Source organism: Callorhinus ursinus, unplaced genomic scaffold, assembly GCF_003265705.2.
Source record: "Callorhinus ursinus isolate GAN/ISIS: 27379988/994484 unplaced genomic scaffold, GSC_fseal_2.0 scaffold4, whole genome shotgun sequence".
Taxonomy (NCBI): domain Eukaryota; kingdom Metazoa; phylum Chordata; class Mammalia; order Carnivora; family Otariidae; genus Callorhinus; species Callorhinus ursinus.
This window is the reverse complement of record NW_027397066.1, coordinates 64,912,230-64,924,374: the sequence shown is the minus strand read 5'-3', so window position 1 is coordinate 64,924,374 and position 12,145 is coordinate 64,912,230. Positions and strand designations below refer to the sequence as shown.

Here is a 12,145-nt window from a genome sequence, read left to right as displayed (position 1 = left end):
TTTTTTGCATTTAACCTAATGCCAATGGCTATACTTATCTCTCTTAAAAAGCAGGCTAAATAACATCATATCTTTCTATAAAGCAATCAGACAAAAACTGTAGGGAAATAACATGACTGCCCATTTACATAGCTCTCCCCTCTTTGGACTATTATAGATTCTACTCTATCTCATTTGATTATTACTGACCTAGAAAAATCTCAGAATGCCCTGATCTCTAGGACTAAGATTCTTGTTGCCTCTTGATGATTAAGGACTTAAAATTAAGCAGTATGGTTCCACAGAAAGTAGAAAGAAGGAAAGAGAATTGTTGCTACCCTTCCAACAACATCTTCAACATTCTGCAAACATGTAACTTTTCTTGACCTCAGGAGAGAGTTGAAGTCAGGGAGGAACTAACTAACATGAAATATAAGGCAGGTGGGCACGTCCAAAGACAGAATGCAACTACTTGCTTACCTGGAGTAGATACCAAAGAATGTCTGGAAGACGAACTCAGTTGAAAGTCTTAACAAATTCCTATAGGTTGACTGGGGTATAGCAAGAGAATATAGAATGGTTGGGAACCGCAGACACAAGGGAAATTTATACCAGCTCTCAGGCTCTTCTCTCAAAAACAAAACAAAACGAAACAACAACAAAAAAAATCAATGAGAGTCATGAGAGAGCCTCTTATAAGGTGCAGGCCTATTTATGTCTAAGAGTAACCACTTTTAGAAAAGGCACAGAACCTGCCCAGATCCTTCCCCTCATTTATTCACGGGGAGAAAATGTCTTAAAAGGGTAGCTTGGCCGCCATCATGAACGACACAGTAACTATCCGGACCAGGAAGTTCACGACTAACCGACTACTTCAGCGGAAACAGATGGTCATTGATGTTCTTCACCCTGGAAAGGCAACAGAACGTAAGACAGAAATTCGGGAAAAACTAGCCAAAATGTACAAGACCACACCAGATGTCATATTTGTGTTTGGATTCAGAACCCATTTTGGTGGTGGCAAGACAACCAGCTTTGGCATGATTTATGATTCCTTGGATTATGCAAAGAAAAATGAACCCAAACACAGACTTGCAAGACATGGCCTGTATGAAAAGAAAAAGACATCAAGAAAACAGTGAAAGGAACGCCAAGAACAGAATGAAGAAAGTCAGGGGGACTGCAAAAGCCAATGTTGGTGCTGGCAAAAAGTGAGCTGGAGATTGGATAACAGAAGGAGTAAAGATGCTGCAGTGGCTTTATCTGTGGTGGTTGTGCAGATTTTTCATGAGAGGATCAATAAACTAAAAATGTTAATAAAAAAAAGGGTAGGGCTGGCAACAAACATTATCACCTATAGGCACCTTATGAAAACTCTTTGCAATAGGTGAAGGGAACTAAAACACACACACACACACACACACACACACACACTTCTTTGGGGAGAAAGAAGAGTACATGCAGGGCACAGTCTTAAATCTGGGGCTGGAACAGGTTCAATACCCACTGACAAAATGTTTGCCTAAGACTACGTCTTAATTAGTACAACAAAGAATGCCCCTGACCCCCACCCACAGTAGGATGGAAGGCATTGAGAAACAGTATTCTTACTACTTTTGAGAGAGGGACAAAGCTTATAGGAAGACACTCTAAGGAACAGTGCAAAGGGAAGACCTAAAGCTGAAGGTAGGGCAGCCTAAAATACATACATTAGAACAGGAAAAAAAGAAAAGAAAATCAACAGTCCTAAGCATTCATCTCAGAGATACAGAAAAACAACAGAAAAATATATGAAAAAAATATAATGTAGAGAATGTTAAAGATAAAAGCAATAGAGAGGAACCTTGGAAACAAGTTTGAATCTTTAATAATCACAAAAAATATCCTCTGGTGATACTGATCAAAAAAAAGGAAGAAAGAATAAAAGCATAAAAAACCCCAATACCAAGAAGGAAAAAGGATCATTACTTCAGATCATAAAGCCTTTAAAACAATCATATGCCGGGGCGCCTGGGTGGCTCAGTTGTTAAGCATCTCCCTTCGGCTCAGGTCATGATTCCAGGGTCCTGGGTTTGAGCCCCGCATCGGGCTCCCTGCTCTGCGGGAAGCCTGCTTCTCCCTCTCCCACTCCCCTGCTTGTGTTCTCTCTCACTGTCTCTCTCTCTCTGTCAAATAATAAATAAAATCTTTAAAAAAAATTAAAAATAGAAATACTATGCAGTTCAGTAATTTCACTTTTGGGTATTTATTTGAAGAAAATAAAAAGACTAATTTGAAAAGATATGTGCACCCCTATGATCACTGCAGCATTATTTATAATAGCCAAAATATGGAAGCTACCTAAGTGTCCATTGATAGATGAATGGATTAAGAAGATGTGGTACAAACACACAAACACAGACACACACACACACACACACACACACACACAATGGAAATATTACTTGGTCATAAAAAAAGAATCGGAGGGGGAGACGAACCATGAGAGGCGATGGACTCTGAAAAACAAACTGAGGGTTCTAGAGGGGAAGGGGGTGGGGGGGATGGGTTAGCCTGGTGATGGGTATTAAAGAGGGCACGTTCTGCGTGGAGCACTGGGTGTTATACACAAACAATGAATCATGGAATACTACATCAAAAACTAATGATGTAATGTATGGTGATTAACATAACATAATAATAAAAAATAAAACAAAAAATAAAGAAAGAATGAAATCTTGCCATTTGTAGCAACATGGATGGACCTAGAGGTTATTATGCCAAGTGAAATAAGTCAGAGAAAGAAAATTCCATATGATTTCACTTATATGTGGAACCTAAGGAAACAAAACAAATGAACAAACTAACAAAAGCCAGAAACAGACTCACAAATACCGAGAATAAGCTTGTGGTTGCCAGAGGGGAGGGGGGTGGGGGGAGATGGGTAAAGAAAAAAACCCAAAACTTTTGTACAACAAAACTCTGCCTCAGTTTCATCAATAAACTTTACCAATTCATTTAAGGGAGAAATAATGACAGTCTTGGAAGAACTCATTCAGAAAATGGAGGAGAAAATACATCTAAATTTGTTTTATAGCGCTAAGATAAACTTGATGTCCAAATCTGAAGAGAGTATCACAGGAAGAGAAAATTATAGGCTGATTTCATTGACAAATATAGCTGCAAATATTTCTGTTAAAAAAACTGACAAATCAAATCTAGTCATATATAAAAGAATAATATGTAATTACCAGGTTAGGTTTATTAATATTAGAAAATCAATTGATGTAATTCAACACATTAAACAGAATAAAGGGGGGGGATCAAATTCTTGTCTCAAGTAACATCCAGAACAAAGCATATCTACATTTGGGATAAAAAGCAAGACAAAACAAACAATTCAGTAAAATTAAGTTTGGAAGGGAATATATACTTTTCTTTTTTTGGGAATCAGGTCTATTTTGTTGATTTGAGCCCCTAGAAACATCTGTGCTTAGAAGGGAATATTCTTAATCCGATAAAGAAGATCAACAACAAAAAGAATCTAAGCATATCTCATACTTAGTGGTAAATCTTTCCCTCTGATATTAGGAACAAGATATGGATGTCCACCATTAATACTCTATTCAAACTGTAGTGGAGAGCTTATCAATGAAATAAATTAAAAAAAAGGAAAAAGAAGGCTACATCTATGAGTCTTAGAAGAAAAAAATATAGTTTATTTGTACATAAGATGATTGTGTATAAAGAGAATGCAAAGGAAAAATTTTTAGAGTAAATAAGTGAGTTTAACCATTTGGTTTGATTATCAATATTTAAAAAAATCAATTCAGATTTCTATTTATCAGCTACAGAGTTCAAAAAATGACACTTTCAAGTTACCATTTATAATAAATAACACCATCAAACACTTAGAAATAAATCTAGTTAACACTTTAAAACATTATCTTGAGAAACTAAATAAATCCTAAATAAATGGAAGGAAATATCATATTTATGAATTGAAAGGGCCACTTTTTATATGCCCCCAATTTTCTCCAAACTGTTCTATAGAGTCAATAAAATTCCGAATTCCATCAGATTTTTTTTGGTGTGAAAACTGACAAAGTGATTGTAAAATGGCTATGGATATGCAAATGTTAAACAGCCAAGACAACTTCGAAGAACAAGATTGGGGAATTTACTTTTCTTAATATCAGGACTTACTATAAGCCTAAATTAATTCAGACAGGTGTGTTTGTGCAAGGACAGACAAACAGATCAATGAAATAGGAAAGGAGAGAAACAGATCTATAATATACAATCATCTCATTTACAAGGAAGATGCCTCAAGTGCAGAGGGAAAGTGCAGTTGTTTTAACAAATGGTCCCAAATTCAAGCGACATCCATTAAGGGGAAAAAATAAAACCTAACCTCCCTCATATTATATACAAAAATCCATTCTAGGTGGTTGGTAAACATAAAGATGAAAGGTAAAACAAGATAACATAGGAGAATATTTTCATGTCATTAGGACAGGGAAACATTGCTTAAACATGGCAGGAAAAAGTCCCTAACCATAAGAAAGAGATTGATAAATTGGACTACAATCACACTGGAAGTTTTTGTGCATCAAACACACCATTAAAAGAATGAAAACACAAGCCATGCAGTAGAGATCAGAGTTTTCTTAAAGCTCTAATGGATTACCACAAACCTAGTGAATTAAAGCAACAGAAAGATATTCTTTCACAGTTCTGGATGATTAGAGTCTGAAATCAGTATCATGGGGCCAAAATCAAAGTGTTATCAGGCCTTAAGGGAGAATCTTTTCCTTGCCTCTTCCAGCTTCCAATGGCTACATCAGTCGAGGCTCTAAGTCCTTGTTGCCTTATCTTTTGTGCCTGGGCCAAGTCTCCCTCTGCCTCCCTCTTAAAATGTGCATGTGACTGCATTTACAGCCCACCAAAATAAACCAAGATAATCTCTCCATCTCAAAATTCTTAATTTTATCACATCCAAAAATTTTTATCATATTAGGTGACATATATAGATTCCAGGGATTAAGACCAGATGTAGTTAGGGGGCCATTACTCAGCCTACCGCACAATGTAACCAACAAATGACTCAAACCTACATTATACAAAGACGCTGAGAAATCAACAAGAGAAAAGCAATCCAAAAAAATCAAACACACAACTTCATAAAAGAAGATATCCAAATGGCCAATAAACATATGAAAAAATGGTCAACTCCATTAGGAATCATAAATGCAAACTCAAAATACAATGGCTAACAAGGAGACTGACAAGATATCAAATTCTGCTCAGACTACAGAACTGCAACTCTCACACACTCCAGATGGATGTGTGAACCGTTAGAACTACTGTGAAGAACTGTTCATATCTTCTACTAAATGAGAAGCTAATAGCAATACACACATAAGGTCACAAAAAGACAAGTCAAAGAATGTTCACGGCGGCATGATTCATAATAACCCAAGGCTGGAAATCTACTCAAATGTCTTTCAGTAGTATCACGAATAAATAATGGTGCATTTTATACAACGGTATTCTATTTGTAATCGTTCCTTTAGTGCTCCACCCATATCTCCTTGTAACCCTTTGCCATCTTTGTAGGTGTGTTTTCATTTTCAACAACCAACACCTGCATCTCTAGATCAGAAGGCAGGTTTTGATTGCAGGAATCTAATTTACTGTGCATGCAGAGTGCCTGAAGTGCCTGAAAATTTATGTACCTTATAGGCAACCCTTGACCAACGAGTGAAAGAGTCTAGAGTAGGTTTCCCAGCTCCTTCACCCCTGATCCAGACACCTTGGACTTGAAGTTACACTGCATTAGAGCTCCCCTGTGAGAACGGACAAGCACCCCGCCTGAGGACTTTGCTTTATATCACACCTATCTTGCTTGCCCTCCAACCTTCCCGATCCCACTTCCACAGTGCCCTACCATTTTTTCCCGAGATTTTATTAGAAATGATAAAATCACATTAACACAAACTGTTGCCTCAAGTTTTGCTTCCGGAAACACCGTTTAAGACATTTTCTTTTTTTTTTTAAGATTTTATTAATTTGAGAGACAGACATGGCAACAGAGATAGCGAGAGAGACCATGAGTGGGGAGGAGAGGGAGAAGCAGGCTCCCTGCTGAGCAAGGAGCCAGACTCAGGGCTCCATCCCAGGACCATGACCAGAGCCAAAGGCAGACGCTTAACCGACTAAGCCACCCCGGCACCCCGTAAGACATTTTCAAACATGAAAATGAACACACTACTGAAACACAATGGCCCAAATGATAATATTGAGCAAAATAAGCCAAACAGAAAAGAATACATACAGAATGTTTTATTTATATAAAGTTCAATACCAGGAAAGATTAACCTATATAGTTAGAAGTCAGGATATTGGTTTGCTTTGCAGAGGAGGATTACAAAGAAAAATAATGCATCAGTGATGAAAGGGTAAAAGTGTTTCTGGGATGCTGATGGCGTTTTTTATTTCTTGGTTTTGGTAGTATTTATGTAGGTATGTTCACTCTGTGATACCCTGAGCCATAGTCTTGGGATTTGTGCATTTTTCTATATTTAATAGAATATCTAAATAAAGATTTAAAAAATTAGCAGCCACATATTTAACTGGAATAAAAGCTACAGCATGGTCAAAGCTATAAAGCTATCCATGAATCCTCCATTTTCTTTTTTATAGTACAGAAAATACAAATTTTAAAATTTAGGAATATGTATATAATTATTTAATATATGACCAAGTAATTGGACCATACCTCAATCATAACTAATTATTCAAATCAAAATAATAAGGTAGATGCACATATAAACTCTGAGATAAAAGACCAACTTTAGGAGGTGGTGTAATTTAGACACACTTACTTTGCTAGCCAGCCATTTTACCTAAAATTAACCCTAATGACACTCTTAGAAAGTTCTTAATGTCAACTTCAGTTGTGCTAAGAATTATTACCTTGGTAGTGTAACAGAATTGAGAGAGAGATAATACATTTAGATACAGGAGAAAGTATAGATGTTGGAAAGCCAGGTACTAGAGATAATGGGCTTCCAAATGTTTAGAGTTGCCTGGTTCCTCTAGACCAGAAGTAACAAAGGGGAAGCAAAGACAATTTGCAGCTACTTAATAATTTCGGTTAATGAAACTACAACTTCATCACCATTATCATTAACATTCTTGTCATAATCTTCAACTTTGTCATCATCAGTATAAACTAGTAAGTACTTCATATCCTTAAGTAAAGGCTCTAGATTAAATCACAGTGTGTATTTAAAAAAACCTATTAGATTTTATCTTTTGAGATTTACTTATTTAAGATGTCAAAAATGGCTCCCCCCGCAGGGGCGCCTGGGTGGCTCAGTTGGTTAAGCGACTGCCTTCGGCTCAGGTCATGATCCTGGAGTCCCAGGATCGAGTCCCACATCGGGCTCCCTGCTCAGCAGGGAGTCTGCTTCTCCCTCTGACCCTCTTCCCTCTCGTGCTCTCTATCTCTCATTCTCTCTCTCTCAAATAAATAAAATCTTAAAAAAAAAAAAATGGCTCCCCCCGCCCAATGACAGATGCATTTCTTGAAGCTGTTCTTGGTATCCAATTGTACAGAGACATTGTCTGTAATACAACAGACTGGGTGGCTCATAAACAACATGAATTTATTTCTCACAGTTCTGGATCTGAAGCCCAAGATCAAGGCACTGGCAGATTCAGCGTCTGGTGAGAACCTGCTTCTTGGTTCACATACGCTGCCTTCTCACTGTGTCTTCTGGGTGGCAAGAAGGGAGAAGGGAACACTTGGGGCTCTCTTTTACAAAGGCACTCATCACATTCATGAGGTCTCTGCCCTTAGGATCTGATCACCTCCCAATGGCCCAACCTCCAAATACCATCAAATTGGGAATTAGGGTCCAACATGAATTTGGGGGTACACAGATATTCAGTCTACAGCAGACATGTTACATTAATATGTAGAACAAGCAACAGTAATTATATTACAAACAGAATGCTTTATCTTTTCAGTATAGAAAGAATTGCAGACAATAGAAATGAAGGCTGAACTTGAACTGGTCTGATTACAAAAATATACCAGCATTCCTTCTTTAAAAGAAGATTTAACATTCAACAAATATGGGACAGCTTAAATTAGAATGCTTGCATACTTTATAGTTTTTCATTTCTGGGTTTATAACATGTTAATTTTTTAAAAACTTAAGCATATAAATAATGGACTTTTGTTTTCATTTTAAATTAAACCTGTCTCATTCTTCTGCATTTCAAGTTCTTATTCCAGCGGGGTAGCAAAGAAATAAAGCTACAGGGAAATGTATTAGGGCACATACATTTGGAAATAATTTTGGGAAATAACCCATGTATATGCTTATAACTAAAATGATCTTTAGTACAGAATATTTCTTTGAATTGAATGTTAATACAAAAGGCTTGACATGTTTCAATATTTCTCCTACATAAATAGTAGTTAAGGATAAAAATTAATCCTACTTATACATATGACATTACATATTCAATATATCAAAAATTGATTGAAAATGCCCAGAGCCCTGGGGGCACCTGGGTGGCTCATTCGGTTAAGTGTCTGCCTTCAACTCAGGTCATGATCCCAGGGTCCTAGGATCAAGTCCCACATCGGGCTCCCTGCTCAGCATCAGGGAGTCCACTTCTCTCTCTCTCTTTCCCTCTGCCCCTCCCTAGTGCTCGTTCTCTCTCTCTCTCTCAAATAAATAAAATCTGAAAGAAAGAAAGAAAGAAAGAAAGAAAGAAAGAAAGAAAGAAAGAAAAGAAAAGAAAAGAAAAGAAAAGAAAGAAATTGCCCAGAGCCCTAAACTTCAAGTCTGTCATCCTATGATGACATGTATATGATTTTAAGAATATATACCCCCTCAGGACACCTGGGTGGTGTAGTCGGTTAAGCGTATGACTCTTGGTTTCAGCTCAGGTATGAAATCAGGGTCATGAGATCGAGCCCCACACTGGCCTATGCTCAGCATGGAATCTGCTTGAGCTCCTCTCTCCCTCTCCTTCTGCCCCTACCCCCTGCTCTCTCTCTTTCTCTCTAAAATAAAGAAATAAATCCTTAAAAAAAAAAAAAAAGAATGTATACTCCATTTACCAGAACCTATCCCAAATTTCTTTGGCTAGAATTAATTTTTCCACTCTGTATTCTAATTTGCCCAAAAATTCACTATAGAAATTCAAATGTGTCCCCTCCACCAAATTCACATGCTGAACTCCTAACTCCAGTACCTCAAAATGCAACTGTATTTAGATATGGGGACCTTAAAGAGGTGATTAAGTTAGAATGAGGTCATGTGGGTGAGCCCTAAGTCAATATGACTGGTGTCCTTAGAAGAAGAGGCAGTTAGGACACAAGTGCACAGAAGGAAGACCACGGGAGGACACAAGAGGAGGAAAACCATCCCCAAGCCAAGCTCGAGAGAAGTCTCTGAAGAAAGCAACCCCGCTGACACCTTGATCTTGGACTCCTAACCTCAAGAGTTGTGAAAAAAGACATTTCTGTTGTTTGAAGCCACCCAGGCTTTGGCAGCCCTACCAAACTGGCAGACCACATCATACACCATCTGTAGCCAGAGACCGTAGGACGTGCGGCTATTTTAGACACTGAGAGCAGGGCTCTCATCCTCCTTTTGTTCGACTTCTTGCTCCTCCTGTCTTTTCTTTTCATTTTTTGTCCTTCCTTTTCGGCCTCTTCTACTCCTTTTTCATGGTGTCTCCCATGGTCCCTGTTTATTTGCCAATAAAGTTTTCAATGAATAAAAATTTGTGAACTAGCTACTGATATTTAGAGAAGGCATAACAGAGAAAGTAGTGAAGATACTAGAGGGAAAATGAAAGTAATAATATTAACCTGAAAGTTCCAATGAGTAAATTTTAAAAGATGAGAAAATTAGAAAGGCAATTATCTCTCTTTTGAACAAAGCTCCTCACTTACTTCAACTTTCTCTTCTCTGAAGGCATGCTACTTGACAGACTTCTTGTTTGGAAATTTATCATGCTGCCTGGAACACTGGCTTTCCTTTTCCTCCCTCCTACTTTCTCAGGGCTCTGTGAGAAGTTGACAAGTTAAAGGTATACCAAACTCCTGGAACTCTGAACATGGTATTAACTTGCAACATTCTTTATGATTTTGTCTTCCTCAAAGAACAGTTTAAGCACAGCCTAGCATAATCCAAAGCACATTTTGTTTCTGATGTCTTCACTACATGATCAAACCATGATCTTGCCAAAGTAACTCACACATGGGCTGCAGCTTTCAACAAGACTTAAATCAAACACAAAGTCTGTCCTATAAATAACACTAATGGTTCCAAGCCCGTGAGATAATGAAAGAAAGAATATAATTAATGACCACTGTGTTTTCTTATCTGATAGACAGGTGCACTTTCACTGGTGTTGAAAAATTATGGCTCAGTTCCAAGATCATAAAGCCACAGGTGGATTCCTCTTATACAGATTTATGATTCTCATTCACAGATTTCATTGTTACCATGTATGTAATGAGCTTGAAAATGGCATTATTCCACACTTGACCCCAACAATTATACTTTCTTCTATATCAGAATGTTACAAAGTCTAGCAGTGCCTTGAGTTATCAGGAGCAGAATCCTCTTACCACTTTGCTCATGCAAAGCACTTAGCAATTTATGATCCAGATATGTCGAACATGTTATAAATATTTTACAGTGCTATCCTTTTTTAAAAAAATATTACTAATTTCAAATATAATTCCACAAGGGTGGTAGATTATCATAATACCATTTTGTACAATTTGAATGATTAATGAAGTATTTTCATAACCTATTTATGCAATATTAGAAATATTAAATTTGAAAAAAAATAATTCTTGCCACATGTCAAATTCAAAATATATTTTATAGTACAAGCAAGAATTTCAAATGAAAGATTTATCTTCCTAAATTTTACTTTAGTAATGGCAAAGATTTATTCATTGCTTACCAAGTGCAAGGTACTATGAGTGCTTTCTTTTTTAGTCTAACAGCCTTATAAAATATTTTTTTAATTTCTATTTTATATGCAAGGAAACCAAAACAAGGAGCCTGAATACCTTTTACATGGTGCAATGAAGAGTCAAAACCGGACGGTAGATCTCAGAGCTTTGTACCTAATACTCAGCACTGCCTCACAATCATTGAACAGCATGTAGCATTATTATCATGATTCCCTAACTACTCAATAAATACCTTAAAATAAATGGATGAATGTTCTCTACCTCCTTAATGGCACATAAATAGACTCAAACATATATGCCTGTACAAATGTTGCCCAATAGTGAAGGTGAAATGGTTAAAGAGAAAAAATCCTATCATTCTATAGAGATAGAGAAAGTTAAAAGAGTTAAATAGGAGGTACTATGGTATTCATGGTGCTGCATTGTGGAAAGTTTACTTGTAATACTGGACCCCAAATTTTTGCCCAAAGGAAAGAAATAAACTTGCCCATTGTTGCTGTATGGCAAAAAATGCATAGGCTAAACACATGGGCAAATGATCAGAACATATAATCTTTCCCAGAGGGCAAAGCCAGTCCCTGAGCCTATAAGCAAATAGTGTCAGAAATTTTGCAGAGCATATTGATGAGATCTCTTTAGTGACATAATAAAGAAAAACACTGTACTTAAAATGAGTTTTTATTTTTAAAAAAATTTAAAGATTTTATTTATTTATTTATTTGAAAGAGGGAGAGAGACAGCATGAGGGAGAGCATGAGCAGGATGAGGGGCAGAGAGAGAGGGAGAGGGAGAAACAGACTCCCCGCTGAGCGGTAATTAAAGACTTGTTGGTGTCATCTATTCATGATCTGAGGGTAGATTGAAACAGAGAAATATTTAATAACTAAAAAGGTAAGATTAGATAACTTAGCAAATAGAGGATGATAAAGAAAAGTTGGGTGTAAAGGATGATTCCCTCGAACCTGGACTTGAGGATGTATGGTGATATGATTTACCTGGCTAGAGAACGCTGGAGAGTGGTAGAAAGTTTATGAGTTCATTTTTAGACATGTTTGATTTCAAGTGCCTGTAAGGCACCCAGGTAGAGATACTATTTTGTTGGGTCTATAAATCAGGAATTCAGAAAAGATGTTTGATCTGAAGATACAAACGTGTAAGTCATCT

At 37.0% G+C, this 12,145-nt stretch overlaps 1 protein-coding gene and 1 pseudogene across 3 annotated transcripts in view; one reads left to right on the top strand and one right to left on the bottom strand.

Annotated features, from left to right (window-relative positions):
- Nucleotides 1–12,145, bottom strand: part of CFAP299 (cilia and flagella associated protein 299) — a 573,208-nt gene that overhangs the window by 189,495 nt on the left and 371,568 nt on the right. The window lies entirely within an intron of this gene.
- Nucleotides 801–1,121, top strand: LOC112836130 (small ribosomal subunit protein eS24 pseudogene; annotated as a pseudogene).